The 18,059-nt window shown below is 41.9% G+C and overlaps 1 long non-coding RNA gene across 1 annotated transcript in view; it reads right to left on the bottom strand.

The window, feature by feature from the left end:
• Window positions 1–965: 965 nt before the first annotated feature.
• The window catches only part of LOC106022990, a 56,236-nt gene continuing 39,142 nt past the window's right edge, over window positions 966–18,059 (bottom strand). The window contains exons 5-9 of the long non-coding RNA XR_005869490.1: window positions 7,264–7,398; window positions 6,778–7,009; window positions 5,515–5,704; window positions 4,961–5,125; window positions 966–2,403 (exon numbers count right to left, since the gene is read on the bottom strand). This is a non-coding gene — a long non-coding RNA (uncharacterized LOC106022990). The remainder of the gene's footprint in view (window positions 2,404–4,960; window positions 5,126–5,514; window positions 5,705–6,777; window positions 7,010–7,263; window positions 7,399–18,059) is intronic.

Genomic DNA, 18,059 nt, shown 5'->3' with positions numbered 1-18,059 from the left:
ATGTAGAATGGGCTCCGCTAAGTCAGTTTGTGCATTAGTGTTAGGCCAGTGGCCTCATATATTACCCCAGTCACACCATCGTTCTTAGGGGGCTAGAGAGACGACATGGCAGTAAGCATGCTTGTCGTTCTTGTAAAGGACACAGGTTTAGTTTCTAGCACCCACATCAGGCAACTCATGATTGCCAGTAAAAGAAGATCCATTGCCATCTTCTGGTCAGTGAGAACACCTGCAAGAATATGGTATACAGAAACTCATGTAGAGACAAAAATACATACGTAGGTGATAAATGAGCTGTTCAGAGACATCTTGATTTGGCCACAGATTGTAATCTGCTAACCTTTGCTTTAATCCTGATGAAGACACGTCAGGGAGAGAAATGAGATGAGCCATGTGGTCAAGTACTGCTAACCTCACCTGTTGCTGGGTGACAATATTCCTGGGAAGACCGGAGCAAACATAACATCTACTAACCCTAAGTAAGGAACCAGACCCTATACAAGAGCAGCAAGTTACTGAACCAGCTGTCTTGTTTATATGTATGTATGTATATATATATATATATATACAATATTTTTAAAGAAAGAAAGGGAAGAAACCCCACTGCAGAACTAATGGAAAAATCCAACCTGAGAATTAAAAGGAGAGGTGGTACACTGTGATCTGGAATGATCTAAGCCCTCTTCCCTCTCATTATTATTTGATGTTTAGACAAGGCCTGGCTATTTACAAAAGCTTTATAATAATTTATTAATCTGATGTGCTTTATGGCCAAGGGCTTTAGAGTACTCACAAAGATTAATTACAGTAGAGCTTAGCAAAAGGTAGAGGCTCAGTTCATGGTTCATTAAACTCTTAGTGTGAAGGGATTTGCCCAGCTCCCAGATGGAAAATGAGCAGAACTGTTGTGGGAGAGGCACCCTGGAGAGGCCACCCAAAACCCAGGAAAAGAACTGAACTTCGAGTAAATGGATCTACATTTCTTTATAACAATATTATAACTGAAAGCTTTTGATTTAGTAGTACTTAAAGATGGCTTTATGGGACTGGAGAGATGGCTCAATATTCAAGAATGACTGCTGTTCTTCCAGATGACCCAAGTTTGATTTTTAGCACCCATGAGAAGTAGCTCACAGTTGCCTGTAATTCCAGCTCCAGGAGATCCAACACATTCTTCTGACCTCTTTAGGAACATGCATACAGGTGTCATACACACAGGGATAAAGATACATAAGTAAAAATAAAGAAAATTTTAGTTTAAATTATAGCATGCCAGTTAAAACCTATTCCTTATAACTCTACAGTCTCAGAAATCTTTTCTCTCTCCTCTAGGGCATGAACTTGAACCCCTTTTTAATTAAAAAAGAATCCATCACTCTGAAAAACATCTCCATCTCCTAAAAATATTTTTTACTGTTTAGCCAACAAGTTAAACAGTGATGATGAAGGTAGATTTATGAACCTAGCTTCCAAAAGGAAAGTAATTAATAAAAATCTTCAGTTATCACTGTAAGAAAAAAGTATAACTACATATACCTTTAACATCTATCACAAATTATGATAAAGAAGTAGGCTAGGAATTCCAAAGTGTGTTAGCACCTGAAAAGACATTATAAAATCCCCCTGAACAAAGCAGCTAGGACCATTAGGAAAGCGATATTAAAATGGACAGAAGGAAATCTCTGCAGGTCAATTCGGACTGGTCCATGTGTTTTACAAAGCTGTGAAATCACACAGCATTCTGTCACATTCTACTTTTACTCATCTCCACCAAAACTACATCTTTACCTGGTCACCCCTTCCCTGAAAGAGAAGACTGGAAATAGTACGAGCTCACGAGAATCAAAGCAAATGAAAATTAAAGGAATTTTTTCACAGCGACTTCATAGGACAGAAAGGATGAAATTCAAACAGTTCTGTCATTACATAACTGGTCCTGAAAGAGCCTGTAGTGAATTTCTACTGCCAAATCTCATGGTATGTACAAAAACTTCACCAGAGCACTGGGTATGTAGATCGGTTAGGATATGTTTACTTAGCATGTGACACTCTCTCCATTCCATCAACAAACTCTGGTCATAGTGGTGCATACCTGCAATCCTAGCACTAGGAAGTGGAGGCAGGAGGATCAGGATTCAAGGTCATTCTTTGTCTCACAAGAAGCCATCTTCACCATGCTGTGTGAAATCATAGTGACCGACAACTCTCAATGACTTTGTCCTTGTGAACTTACCTATCTGTGGCTGATGGTGACATCTTAATCACTGACCACTATTTCTTCTGCCATGCTACATGTAAAGGAAGATTTTGCTGCTCTCCATTGATACACGAGAATAAACTTGGTGAGCCAGTGTTCTGTCTTTCCCAAAACTGCTTTCCAAGAAATACCAGTTCTATGCGAGTCTATAATAATAAAAAAAGAAGATTCATTTTCAAATAAACTTAAGTAAACCGCCATGATTCTTGCCTTGGTGATTCATATTGGGCTGGATTTTAAATTTGTTGAGTGGTCTGTTGGTAAAGAAATTTATTTGTTTATAGGTTTTAGGGGGCTATTTTGTTTATATATAACATTTGTTAACATCCCATGGAATTAGTTTTATAGAGACCTTCTACAAATAAACTCAGAGGAAGAGAAATCAGTTGAAAGTATTTTTTTAATATTTCAAATCCATAGCTATGTGTCAAAGCCAAACTTCAGAACAACAGAACCACTGACACAATGCTGTATACCAATCTGTTCGCTATTTCAGAGCCCTGCCCCAGAATATTAATACTGTTTTCCTCCTCTGTAGCCTAGCTAAAGTCACCCATGTGACAGTTAGTTAGTATTGATTGTCAACAGGATTCAGAGGCGCTTAGGAGACAGCACATCTGCAAGGGATTATCTAGGTTAGACTAACCTGTGGGTTTTTTGTTTGTTTGTTTTGGTTTATTGAGGCAGAGTTTCTCTGTTTGCTTTGGAGGCTGTCCTGGAATTCTCTTTGAAGACCAGGCTGGCCTTGAACTCACAGAGATCCGCCTGCCTCTGCCTCCCAAGTGCTGAGATTAAAGGCGTGTGCCATCACCACCCCACTCAGATGTTTTAAAAGACTTTGTTGAAGTTCTTTAACCATAAGCGAAGATTGGACTTGTGACCTTACAAGTTAGCAGTACATAAGAATAAGACAAGTCTAAGGAAAAATATAATAAAATTTGAGAATTATAAAAGTATCATAACTATAACTATTCTTCTCATAGCATTGTATTTATTCCAACACCAATAGGCAATTGTTGAAAACAGCCAGAAGTGGATAGAGAGAAGAGAGAGCAGGGGAGAGTAGAGAGGGGTGAAGGGAAGAGGTGAGGAAGGAAGGGAACGGAGAGGAGGGGATGGGAGACATTGAATTCCACATTTTTTTCTGACAGTGGTGAAACGGTGAAAACTGTTTCATTTAAGGAATTCCTGAAGCAAACTGGCTTTTTTCCATTTCCCTTCCTCATCTTCCTGTCATTAGGAGGCTTACTTCCGTCACAGGCTCGCCACCATGGCAGTCTCAAGTTCCTGAGTAAAATTGGTGCCTCTTGTTCATGAGTTTCGTCTCATGAGACAAAGTCCTGTATCGGCTTGTTCGTTCCCTTGTACCTGAGACTAGCATCTGACCAGCACTTAATGGATGCCAATAAAAATTTGACAAAGAAAAGAAGGAATTGATTTGGGGCTTTGGCATCATGATGGATTTATACTCGTTCGCCTTGTCTTTCAGGGACCCACGGCTTAAGGTTATAAACTATGGCCATGAAACAGGATTAACCCAATTGACCTTACCCAGTCCCAGTGTTATTTTCATTTTCGCTGTAGTCTAATACCTTTTTGAAATAGCACACTCTTTTTTTTTTTTTGGTTTTTTGAGACAGGGTTTCTCTGTATTGTTTTGGAGGCTGTCAAGGACGTCAACCTGGAGCAACTGGCCTAAGAACCCGGCAGGGGGTGAAGGAGTGAGGGGGTTGCTTTGCACACCATGTGTGCATGTAGCAGGGTATTGTTTAAGCACATAGAGCAGGATATTGGCAAGGTAAAAAGTTCAGGGGGGAGAAGAATGGGTGGGCTAACGGCCGTTGTCTAGGTGATGGTTAGGGCTGGCTAAGTTTGGACAAGCTTTCTAGGTCATGACATTCCTATGTTCTACCTATGCTGTTTCTCTTCTGAGTACCCCCAGAAGTCTCCTTTGTTAAGGCTAAAGGCCAATTACGTAAATATTTAGACTTTAGAAAGTACAGGTTTGGCTCCAAAAGATCAAGGTACCTCACCCCCCGCCCGTTCTCCTGCTCTAGCAAATATATTAACTGCCCTGAGAAAAATAAAATTTGCCACATGATCAGCTGCTTGTCGTGTGGTCATTCCTTCATGTCTTCTTGTCCCCATCCCCGGTCCTTAGGTCAGTTGCTTCAGGTTGAAGTCCTTGACAGCCTCCAAAACAATACAGAGAAACCCTGTCTCAAAAAACCAAAAAAAAAAAAAAGTGTGCTATTTCAAAAAGATATTAGACTACAGCGAAAATGAAAATAACACTGGGACTACCTGCTCTTCAGTCACAAGTTCAAGGTTTTCAGATCTATTTTTGATGTCATCTAAATATAAACTTAAAGATATTTTCATCAGGCCAAAGGCATCTCTGTCCAATCTACACCTGACTCTCTGGACAGAAGAAAAATGTACAAGTTTCCTACTCAAACCTGTAGCTTTTACTAGAACTCAAAGATATGAGTCTGTTCCTGCTGTCTTACAGATACCTGATGTCTGCTTTTTCTACAATGTAGATTTTGATACAGATTGATAATACTAATATGCCTAAAACTTTTAAGACCTTTTATATAATAAAGTCCATATAGGTTTCAGAGAATCAAAAGTCATAAAGCTTGGATCCACTTCTCATAGGTCCAAAGGACTCCAGATAAGTACAACTTTGTGTTATCCCACCTGTCTGTTTCTGAGAATGGGATTTATCTGAAGCATCTTGTTGGCAGACTCTGTTGAAGAAACAGGGAGCGTTCACTTGGGCTGGACTGGTTTATATCCACAGCAAGTCTAGAGCTCTTAGTCTTTAGGATCAGTCTGTAGTCAGCAACCGATGCTCCAATGCATCTGCCAAAAGTGGAAATCTGTTTGAGACATGTTTAAATTGGGAACAGAAGTTAAAACGTATATACTTTACTAGAACTCTTAGGTTCATAGTTTTAGTGATCAGGAAGGGCAGGAGTTCCAAGACAAGCTCTATCAGCTTATCAGAACTTTATTAAATGAGCTGTTAAGCTGGTTACAGTTTAACCATTAATACTATCAGAGATCTGAAAAGGAAGAATTTTATACAGTTTCTGAATCTATTAAAAATGACAGGGTCCAGTCCACATACAGTTAGTCATACCCAAGTCTCCATTAGCAGGTAGGAATATCAAGGAACAGCATCAATCTTTGCCAGGCCTACAAAGTGAGAGTTTTTCTCTCTGCGGAAGAGGGAAATGGAGAAGACTGACCTTATTTTGTCTAGGCAAAAGGGGTACAATCAGTTCCCCAATGTCCTGTCACTTGTGCACAGTCTGGGCCAGGTCCTGGCAGCAGGTGTCCATTGGGGCATTCTGCCCCCTGGTCAGCGTTGTATAGACATCGAGGTGTCCTGTAATCTTCTTTTGGAGATTTTGGGTCACTGTCAGGATCTGGAATTCTCTGATATTATAAACGTTTTAATTAACATTTTAAATGCCACATTTTGTAGATCTCTGGAAGCATCCAGAGTGTTGTCTAGGTAAATATGGATATGCAACTTTGTTTTTAGTTTTTTGTTTTAAGCTTAACCTTTGAAAACATATACAGGGGACTGAGTAAGGTTTATCCCTGAATATATATATATATATATATATATATATATATATATATATACTTAGTGTGACTACAACGATAGTATAGGATCTGTCTGGAGAACTGAATTCAAACTGAGAGGCTGAGGAAGGATGTTTTACTCAGAGCCCTCCAGTCTGACTGTAACTGGTTTTAACTTAGCAAACAGACAAGACATTTAGAGATAGAGTAACTTAAAACTATCAGTGACAAGAATGTAGATCTCCTGCAGACGGGACAGGCAGGATTTTTTTCATGTAATGTGTGCCCTACCGGGCCCTGGAAAGGCACAACATTCTGCAAACAAGCCATGTATAACAGAGCCAGTGAAAGAAGAAAACTGTCCAGTGACCAAAATAAAAGGCAAAAAAAGTAAATGAATTATGTCCAGCAGCAGAATTTGTTGGGAGAAACTGAGTAGATTGTCCCTCTGTCTAGGCTGAGGGAACGGATTAACTCATAGCAAAAATAAAATGCCCTTATGTTCTTAAAACCATTATCACCTGGGTGATTGTTAAATTACACAGTTTACATATATTTTTAGAGCAGAAAACTCTAATTAACAGAGTAGATTCCATTGCTCCTTAAAAGGGGGAAGGCACAAGTTAGAAATAGGAGTCTCTTGCTCCACAGACTGAGGTACACTCCCAGCCCCACATCTCTTTGTCAGTGATTGACCATGCATGAAAGACTGGTAAAACGTACTGACTTTTTTTTTTTTTTTTGGTACAAGTTATGTGAAAAAGTTTAAGCAACCACACGTCTGATAGAGAACTTCTACGAAACTTAACAGTGGCATAAACAAATGATCCAAGCAGAAAATGGGCAAAAGACATGAACAGACATTTCATTACTAAGTACATACAGATGGCAATATCATATTAACCCTTTGAAACCTGTACCTTGGCCATTTTGTTTGAGTTGGCTGCTAGCCGTCCAAGGTGAGGCAAACCGCAGAAAGACTGCATCCAGGCATCAGTGGAGTCTGGCCTGCAGTCAGGGTGATCCATCTTTCATGGGAGTCGCTGTGTGCACCCACCATAAACGACTTTGGCCCATAAGGGAAGGGGGAGCAGGCTTAGAATAGCAGGCAGCCTCCTCCTCGAGGGTGGCGGTGTCTCTGGGGTCGAGGAGCTTGGGGTTGTTAAGAACGGGATAGAGGGAGGGTTTTAGGGGGGCTGAATCAGGATTTGGCATAGGTATCTTTGTTTCAGGACAGGAAGGGGGGGAGGGGGACTTCCTGAGCAAACCAAGGACAAATCTCCCCTACAAAAGTAAAGAATTTCTGTAACTGCTTTTTCTTGACTCTAATTCCCCGTGTCTTGAGGGATTCTTTGATCCCGGAAAGATACAAATCCTCTTTGCTAAATTCTTGTCCCATTACTCACCTCTCCCGAGGTGGTGTTCATGAATCCTGGAGTCAACCACAGGCAGAGTCAGGCAATCGGCACTCCTTTGAGGGTCACTTTCACCTGTGTCGCTGACTCCTCTAAGCGTGGATGGGCCCGTCCCTCTGATGAACACTGAAACCCCCAGAACAAAGGTCTATCGAGCCTTGAACTCACAGAGATCTGCCTGCCTCTGCCTCTCGAGTGCTGGGAATAAAGGCATGCGCCACCAACGGCCGGCTTAGTACACTCTTTTTTTGAGAGAGTGAAATCCATCTAAATTTTGTGCCTGCATAGAGTCGTGTGGTCATAGGAAACTGTTTTGGGAATAGAATGAGGTGAGACAAGTTAAAAATGTGTTGTTGACATGCAACTGGAAGGTTCATATTTGAACATCAGGAAAGAAGGCCTATAAGGGGAATTTGGTCATTTTGCCTGTGAGTGTCCCTTTCTACCAATAAAGCCACACCATTACCAGGTGATCTAACAGAGTTGTTACGTACCACTCCTTGTGCCTCGAGTTTGCTAAATCTGGAAATTGAAACAAAGCAGAGACGATAACAAGACACAAGGCGGCAAGCATCTCAGTGTGGTTAACTTCCTGGCATGCACTGAGACCAGTCACACTGTTCACAGAACAAGGCGATGAAGGACACCCCGATCAGTAGGAAGCCAACAAAGTCAGTGAATTATTTTTATTATACTAGGAGGGTATAAAAAAATTAGTGCTGTTTCAACAAAATGGAAGAGGATTCAGGTACTGTTGTATTTCTCTTCCGAGCCTAGATTTGAGCAGAGCCATTACATGTGATTGTAATTCCTGCAGTTAAGCAGATGGGCAAGCAGTACAGCAGGAATGATAATAATCTACACGGAGTGTTCCTAAGACATGACTTAGTGCTTTCAGACCCATAAAGCTTGCAGTTTTATGGAGATGAACCTTATTATAGGCCCACGTGCAAGCACATGCTCATCAAATGACCTCAGCCGCATCAACAGCTCAGATCCTTTGTACCTCCTAGCCTTCTGGAATCAGCCTGGGGAAACGTGGCCTCAAATCCATTTCTTCTCTGTTAAGGATTCAAACCAGATATAGAAAACAGTGGTCCTATGCTTCAGACTCCTTACTTTAAACGTGAGACACTGATAACACTGTGCTGCTATTGGCAAGTGGTTATAAACTGCAACCATTGTTCCCTGCTTACAGCTTCAGGGATGCTGCCAATGGTAATTCTCAAAGGCAAGGGGAGAATAGGTAGACAAATTCACCATAGAAAATCTCTGACCATTAAAAAAAGGAAGAAAGCCGGGTATCGGCGGTGCCTGCCTTTGATCCCAGCACTCAGGAGGCAGAGTCAGATGGAGCTCTGTGAGTTCAAGGCCAGCCTGGTCTACAGACTGAGTTCTAGGACAGCCAGAGCTACATAGAAAAACCCTTGAAAAAAGCAAAAAAACAAAACAAAGCAAAAAATACAAACAAAAACCAAGAGAGAGAGGGAAGGAGGGAGGGAGGGAGAAAGGGAGGAAGGGAGGGAGGGATAGAGAGAGAACTTCTGATTAACCTCAATTAGCTGAGAGTCAGAGAGAGTTTGGGTACAACAGAAAGAAGGTAGGGCTTATTATCTAAAGCGCTAGGTATGAGTTGTGACTGGGACAGTATTCATATTAATCATATAACCCTGACATTCTGTGGAAATAATGGTACAGCTGCTTATGAAGTCAGGAGAGATCAAGCGTGGCATCTGACAGGCCCATTCGTTTTGGCCTCTGGTGAGTAACACATTGTCACAGAAGCAGCCCTTGGAGCTAGAGCTCACATCTCAATCCAGGAAGTTTACAGACACTGAGAAGTGTCATCCCACAGTCCCCCTTGGAGAGCATGCCTCCAGTCACCAAAAGACCTCCTACTTGGCAACACCCAATGCTGCCACTCTAGAGACCAATCCTTTAAAAACGGATGCTTAGGTTCGGGAACACTAGCCCTAACCCAACAACAGTTAATGGCATCAAGAAATTGTTCAACCTCTCCACCCTCGGAGTCCTTATCCTTAAAATGTGAGAAACGCTGCCTACCTGCTGCATAGCATGGCTGCAAACAACCCAAATGAAACGCTAGGCATCATACAGCCAACAAACACCATTTGCTTTTCTTGGTTAGTAACTGACCTTTGGAGGGGAACATCTTCCACTTTCAAAGCTGATTAACATGGAGTCTCTTGACTGATCTGACAAACCACATGACATGAATCATCTTTCACTCAGAAAACTGAAGGTCATACTAGACCCCAGGCTCTACCTGTAGTCTTGTGTTGATCCTAGACCCCAAGTTCCTCTACCTATAGTTCTGCACTGACACCAGTAGTCTGACTACTGTGACAGCTGGAGTCATAGGAGGAAATAAGTGAAAAATGTAAGACACTGAGTTTCTCAAGATGGCACTTAGCTAAAGAGACACAAGAGTATTATAGTAACCTAGGCGACATCATTCCATGGTACACTGCAGAAACTACAAATAAATACATTGTTAACAAGTGTTGCTCGTTTGTCCTTCTGAAAAAAATAATAAAAATTTGATTCTTGGTAGCAATTAACATTGGCAGAAACCTGCCACTGACATATGCATAAACAGGTAAGATTTTTATTTACAGTTCCTTCCACTGAAAAGCTATTGCTAAGCAGGAAGTGAACACCGGTTAGAAATACCACTTAAAGCATAGTAAAGCAGTTCATGGTGTAGTTAAATACTACTAGGAAAACATGTTTCTTTGTTTTTAGTCTAATTTTTTTAATTTCCCTTCAACATGCATATTTACAGTATGGATTCTGGGAGAAAGAGACGTTTAGAACATTTAAAAAATGTTTTTAGAAATGAAAAGTTGGGGCAAAGAGATAAAATGAAGGATTTCAACACATTTCTGAAGAGGTTAAGAATAAAGGATAATGTTTGGAAAGAAGGCAAGCTTAAAGCACCCAGCACCTGTGTGGTAGACTTCCTGCTGGATGAAGATGTCTACAATTATAAACACAGCAATTATCAGTAAACCAAGATTACATGTGAGAACAGAAGGCCAACAGGGTGACAGGGTCTTGTTTTACAGAACTAAAGATCACATCAATCATTTGTTTGAGACCTCGAAATATGGAAGGAGGTCTGGCTGTGTGGCTGAAGCAACACTCACAGCAACCACGCCCTCCCCACACACACCCCCTCCCCCATGCCATCCCCCCATGCCCTCCCCCCACACACACCCCCTCCCCCGAGCTCCACTTCACACCCAAAATCCTTGTTTTCCAGGGCCATTGTCTTGACTGTTACTGGATACATCCTTCCAAGCCTCTGCCTGTGACTGCCCCTACTCAGAGCTGTGTTCTCAGTGACTGGGGATACCAGGTCATCCCCTCAGTAGTCTCTGACATCAATCGGAATGACTCAGAAAGGACCAATCCTGACCCAGATCCACCAGAACCTGTGTGGGATCGTCAGCCTTCCGACTAAAGTTGTTCCCTCGTCCTGTTGCTGGTGTTGCCTGCATAGAGCGCCTACCAACAAACAGAATCATTGCCCATAAGTCTCCATGTCAGAATTGTTCCAGGGGGTCCAGACAAAGACACTTGGCTTCAGAAATGGTCCTACAGGTAATCTTTGGTGGAATTCTACAAATGAGATTGTTTGCTGACTAGCTGTTTGGCAATGAAGACCCCCTCAAAGAAGGGACATGAGAACTGAGAGCGGCATGGCATGTTCCAGGGGTCAGGTGTCACTCCTTTAGCCATGGGACAGCAACAAAAAGGAATGTGCGGGTGGGGGCATCTGAGAGGTGTCGTGGGCACAAGTGTCCTAAGAACTGTAGAGCCGGGGAAACCTGGTTAACTCGAGGCTCTGGCTCCATTGTAGAAGTGACTAGAGTTCAGACTGGTACTTCAGTGCGCATGTGGCGAAGAGGAAGTGAGAGAGGTTACAAAAGAACTTTCCAGTCAGAGGAAGCTTCACTTACCAAAGCCCTGATGCAGAAAACTGCCTGGCAGCAAGAGGAAGTGCGAACGGGCTAGTGAAATCTCCTGAGAGTAGACACAGAGTACATGGTGCCTAACGGTGCTGCGGAAGGGGTAGTGTCCAAGTCTTGGCTATGATAGGACTGGGGGGAGGGGAGGAGCAACCCGAAGAGCAACCCTACAGCACTGGAAAGCGCCTAGCAAAGACGCTCTCAAGAGAGATGTGTCTATACAAAACTCTGTTTGTTTGTTTGTTTGTTTGTTTGTTCGTTTGTGTGAACAGCCTTCACCCAACTTCCTCAAGGCTGTCGCAGGATTTAATTCAGAGGCATGCCAATCTCACAAAGCCGCCTCTGGAGACAGAGTGGCTAAGTAAGCCGCTCTCTTGGTGATGGGAAAGTCAAGTCGTCCCCACACACTGAGATCTACAAAGCCGTCTATGCCCTTTGGTTTGAGATCTTAACACGGAAGTACGTCAATTCTGCTGTTACAGATACTGCATGCAGTGTGTCCCTGCTCAAGCCCAGCCCTACCAGTGCCTGGAACTCAGAAAACAGAATCCAATAAATGCATGTTGTCATGTTGAGTAACTGAGTAAATACACTCTCAAGAAGGTGCCCCCGAAGGGACAGTAGCAAGCTGCTACAGGTTTATTCAGGCCTCGAAGTAAATGATGAGTTGGCACAGAAGCTCAAAGACAATGGGATAAGGCCGGAAATGAAGACACCAAACAACTTGTGTCATTACGGATGGTAGGAAGGGGGCACTCTCAGGCTGCGCCTGTAGGTGGAAACGTTCATGGAACTGGTACTGGGGCCCCTTCTGGTTCAAGCTGTGGCATTTGCTACTAAAAGGTTCTCCCCAAGGAAAGCAGCTGTCCCATTTTCACACTGGCCACTGACTCCCGTTTTGTACTTCCTGGTCTGTTTTGGAGTGAAAGGGCTTAGGCGTTTTGTTTACATGCAAGCCATACCAGGTGTGAAACTAAAATGAGTTGCAGTCCTTGGTTCTAGCCTTAAACCTGTAGGTGAGTCTGCCACCTCCTGACTGACAGGTGTCCTAGCAGCCATGATCCTATGAGCATCACCTAAGTGCTGAGCCTGAATTCTAAAGCCCTCCTTGAGCCCACTCATCTCTTCTCGACCCCTCTGTGCTCCCGGGAGTCAAATGTCAATCTTATGTAGGAACTGTGAGTGCCGCCCCCCCCCCTTGCTGGGGAACTGCCCAGGTGAGCTTGCTCCTTCTGTCACCGTTTCCCACAAGGACTTTGCATATTCAAATGCAGAAACCTGGGAGGACAACTAGACTTGGGAGCATGAGAGAAGAGTGACATCCAGTGGCCAGTGGGTCACATTTCTGCTAGGCACTCAGTTTCTGAGAATGGAGAGAGTAATGCTTTCCAAACCCCGGAAAGAGATGTTCCAGGAAGACTATGATTTCAGAGATTTGGCCAATGACGCTTCCCGGCCCGTATTCCCTTAGCAGGCCTTTCGCTGCCAGTGAAACACTCTGTTCTCTCTAGAGTCATCATGTTTTGGAGCGCATCACATAATAAATGGAGGCTACAGATGACTCAGTGATTAAGAGCACTTGCTGCTTCTACCAGGGATCTGAGCACCACATTCAAAGCCCCTTTCTGACCCCTTCAGGCACCGGGCACGCATGTGGTCCACATATGCAATGCAACAATCTACACACGAAGTAATTTTATGGGACTAGAGATGGTTCAGTGACCCACACTGCGTGAACAGCGGTTCCTAATTCCAGTTCCAGGGGATCCAGCGCCCTCTTCTGGCCTTTGTGGACAATGTAGACGCACAGTGACCACACATAAATGCAGGCAAAATACCTATACCCTTAAAATAAAAATAAATGAATATTCTTAAATAAAAATAAACTCAAATGTAATGAAGGTCGATGTTCGGCAGTTAAGAAGTGTAAAACTCAAAATTATATTTCCGTATAGCTTTCAAAATAAGGGCTATCATTAAACAAATGTTTAAGGAGTGCCTATGAAAAATGTAGGAATACTTACAGTATCACAGGCTGTACACACACACACACACACACACACACACACACACACACACATGCATGCAATGACAAGCTGCGGCAAATGCTAAAAGTCTGAGCAGAGGACCGTTTGGCTTCACGTGACCAGGCAAACTCTCTTTAAGGATACTTGAGCAGAAATCATGATCAAGCGAGGGTCAGCAGAAGGGAAGCCCATCCAAAGCAAACAATAAAGATGACTTCGGTGCAGAGTGGACATCCTGGAGGAAACTGAAAGTCAGACCATCAGTGTTGAAATTAATAATTGCACCTGACAATAATTTTAATTCTGCTTTAAGTTGAAGGGGAAACCTGTGACAGGAATTGTGGTCATTAGGGATGGTCAGTCTTCGAATTAGGAATTACTCAAGAGTCAAACATTATGCTCTAATAACCAAGCAACTGGCCACAGTGACCAGTTTACTTCATTCATGGGCTTTGGGGTTGTTTCTTATTTGGAATCATGGAAAATATGTTACCAACATCTTTACAATGTCATGATAAAAATAAACACTTACATTTATTGAGTATATACCCATGATTAAAAATACTGATTTATAAACTGAACCAGACACATAATTGTAAGGCTCAATGCAAACTAAAAATCCAAAGGTTAAAAAAAGTAATACTAAATATGAAGATACAATTCGCTTTGTTATCTCTCTCCCTCCCTCCCTCCCTCCCTCCCTCCCTCCCTCCCTCCCTCCCTCCCTTCCTCTCTCCCTCCCTCCCTCCCTCCATTTCTCTGCCTTATGCTTGCTTGCTTGCCTCAAGATGTGAGGTCTCAGCTACCAGGCCATGCCTGCCTGCCTGCTGCCATGCTCCTCACCATAATGGTCATGGACTCCAACCCTCTGGGACTGTAAGCCCCAAATTAAACACGTTCTTTCCTAAGCTGTCTTTGTTGTGTTGTTTTGTCACAGCAATAAAAAGTTGATAAGTCAGCTGGTTCTCTTTTCCTGGATCATTTATAGCCGAATCACGTCCTCTGCATTCTTCTGGCACACGTGTTGCAAATTTGTTCTCCTGACCTTCTAGAATTATGTCAGTTTTTAATTCTAATGAAATCTAATTTGTCAACCTGTAGCTTTATAGTAAGCTGTGATAGCCTGATGTTATCTGACCAATTTTATTCTTCTTCAATGTTATTTTGGAGATTGTAGGTTTCTTTTGAAATCAAAAGCTCCAAAATTATTTCTGTACCAACCATTTTCAAAACTCTCCCAATAGTAACTCTTTAAATTCCTAAGATGAAAGGGTGGTGGGGCATCCAGCCTAGCTACACCTGGATTTGAACCAAACTAGATAGTTAATGCTGTTCTCGTTTTGCCAAAGCAGAATAGAAAAATCTTTAAAGGTCCCCTCTCCTGACACACACACTTGCGCGAGCGAGTGCGCGCGCGCACACACACACACTCTGGCTCACTGGCAAATTAGCATGTTTGGCAAACAGAGGCACCAGCTGAATTACTACCAACAGTTGTTATATTGAAGGATTCTCTCTCTCTTCTATCCTTCCTTCCTTCCTTTCATCTTTCCTCTTCTTTCTTTCTTTCTTTCTGCACCGTGATTGGTGGTGACTCAAGTGACTCCCATGGCCATTTACAAACCCTTTCCGAGTCTTCATTGATTGAACAGCATGGAAAAGAAATGACTAAAACAGTGAAAAAAACATAAAAATATGTGTTGAAAATGTCTTTGTAGCTAAGTGAATAACATTTCTCAATGTTTAGGACATTAAGAATCTTTGCATGTGCTTATTCTCCATTTATTTTTCTTCCTTATTTTTTAAACTGTCCTCACACTCTGTGCTATTTCTGTTGATTTGTCTTTTTATTATTGAGCTAAGAGTTAGTGCTATATTTTCGATACAAGTTTGCAAATATTTTCTTCCATTCTCATAGTGTCTCTCCACTGATTTGATGTTGAACTCTGAAGCAAAGCTCAAATTTAAATTTGATAATATGTACTTTATTCATCCTTTCCTCTGTTGTTCATGCTTTGTCATATGAAGACACCATTCTTAAATCCAAAATTGTAAGATTTATCATATTTCTTTATCAATGTTCTATGTCAGTGCTCAGAGATTGAATGTGTGCTAAGGCAGAACACAGTTTCATAGCTTGACTTCTAGATTTACAGTGGTCCAACACTATTTGTCAAAAAGACTCTTTCAACATTGAAATGTTAGAAGCAATGGGCTGTTTGACTCTCATATATATGTCACATATATATGTGTACACATCATGGAATCCAATACCGTCTCGACTACTGCCACTTTTCAGTGTGTGTTAAAATCAGAAACTGTACATTCTCTTTATGTCAGAAGCCGTGAGAAAGGAACAGCAAGCAGCTTTGGATTGGAACTCATGGAAAATGGCTCACCGGGTAGCATAATCACATTGGGTGTGCCTCAGAGAGGCAGAGGCCCTGTGACTGTGTTTCCTGAGAACATCATGCTGTTACTGAGCATAGCTCTCCTTATTGCCCTCGACATCACTGCATCCCCCATAATCTATGAGTTGTATGAAAAATCTAAGGGGGTTTCCAGACCCTCCTTGGACAGTGTCACTGGTACTTATAGTAATAGTGATTGACTTTTTCCAGGCATTACTGCTGGAGCAGATTAACGATTCAGCTACCACAATTAGAAATAATTTAGAGATGTGGATTGCTAATAAAGTTAGGTTAAGATATTTTTGTTATTGGCTTGTTTAGAAAGGCACACTTTTAATAGTTGAGCGAAGGACTCATTGAGGTCAAGGAACAAGAACAAAGGCAACATGGTTATCACTAGCTGATGTGTCTTGTTTGCTAGAGATGGGTCGGTGACCAAAGATGATGATTCATTTCTTATACCCATTTTTGCCCTTAGCTTCCTGGTATGAGGGAGGCGCTGAGTTGCAGTCTGCACTCTATTTCCATTTGTTCATTGTACAAAGACAGCCCATCATTCACTTCTGCCTCCTGTCGCAACTTTTTTTCTCTAACTAAAAGTAGAATTGAGATTGTAAGGTAGGCAAGAAACATTGTACTGCCTTCCCAACTTTTCTAAACACAAGGGACAAAATAATAATAATAATAATAATAATAATAATAATAATAATAATAATCACAACTGAAGGCCATATGTACAGCTCATTAGCAGTGTCTCCAAGTTTCATCCCCAGCACCATAGACAGTGAAAAGTTTTCTTTAAAATAAAAGTGGTATTGGTGCAAAAATACAAAAATAGACCAGTAAGAAGAACACAAGCCCAAAACTTTCAGTTTTCATGTGGCATTAGTAGATATGTATCGGTTCATGAATTACCAGTACACGATGAAGCCCTAAATGATGAGCAAATTTGGTGGGAAATCTAGAAGTTACATACTGCTTAGTTATTACTCTTTTTCTGAGAAAGGGAAGGAAACCTTCTTTCATGTGAACAAATTCTTTAGAAACTGAATAAATTCTCCCAGGAGGGAGAAGGGGAAGGCACCTCATTGTACTAAAAATGGCTAAAGTAATTAAATGTGGAAAAGTCTTTTTAACAAAGAAACAGAAACAACAAGATGTATGTTCAAAATTTTAATCTCTTTCTTCACATATATTCACAATAGCTCACCAAATATTATAGATCAAATTTGTAAGAGCTAAAAATAATGCAGGACAAAAGAATCTTGAGCTATTCAAAACTTCCTCAGATGGGACACCAAAACACAATGATAAAGTAACAAAAATGAACATGACTTAAATGAAAAACCGTTGCTCTTGCAGATGTCAGTGTAAAATGAAGACGAACCATAAACCGGGAAAACCACTGGGAGATGCACCTGGCAGAGGATTTGAGGGTGGAATATACGCAGATGGATGATGAGAAAGAAGCCAGGCGCTGGCTAGCAGGAAATGGATACACCAGGGCACACTAAAATAGTGTCAGGGAATCAATGCTCCATGTTTTCATGATCCCGCATGGTCTGTCTCTCTGAACCAAAGACACCAACCTGCCACAGATGGTCTGCTTTGTAACAGACTCATTTCCTCCTCACGTCCTAAGGGTGTCAGACAACTGTTTGCATTGTGAGGGTGATAAAAATTATCTCCTCTACAGCCAACTGTTTGCATTCCAGGGAGATAACTTTACCCTTCACCTTCTGGGGAGAATTTATCGAATTTCTAAAGAATTCATTCACATTGAACGGGGAGGTGTCTTTCCTTCCCTGAGAAGGAAAGAGTAGCAGGTAAGCAGTGTGTAGCTTCTAGAGTCCCCCTATTCCTCCTCCCCAGCTTTCTCATCTTTTGTGGTTTCTTCTCCCATGCAGTGTGCACGTGACTCCCCCAGCTCATCTCATTATCTCAGCAGAGGAAGAACTGAATGGGTCTGAGAATGAACATCGTCAGTGCTGTTAAAGCCACTCTGAAGCCTACACTGAAAACTCACATTTGCCTGTAGGCTAAAAGAAGAATGAATATAGGCATTATGTTTTATGGAACGCTGGGTATGGTAGCACACACTTGGAATCCCAGCATTTGGGGAGCTGAGGTAAAACATCCAGAGTTTGAGACAAGCTTAGAACGCTGTGAGTTCAAGGCTAGCCTGGGTAGACAGTGAGACCCTGACTCAGAAAAGAAAAGAAAAGAAAAGAAAAGAAAAGAAAAGAAAAGAAAAGAAAAGAAAAGGAAAGAAAAGGAAAGAAAAGAAAAGAGAAGAGAAGAAAGTTGTGGAAGCTGGAAAGGGAGGTACAGCTCTGTGATCCTAGCACTTAAGA

The sequence above is a fragment of the Mesocricetus auratus genome, unplaced genomic scaffold (genome assembly GCF_017639785.1).
Source record: "Mesocricetus auratus isolate SY011 unplaced genomic scaffold, BCM_Maur_2.0 Super-Scaffold_100018, whole genome shotgun sequence".
NCBI classification, from domain to species: Eukaryota; Metazoa; Chordata; class Mammalia; order Rodentia; family Cricetidae; genus Mesocricetus; species Mesocricetus auratus.
This window is presented reverse-complemented; position numbering and strand designations above follow the sequence as displayed.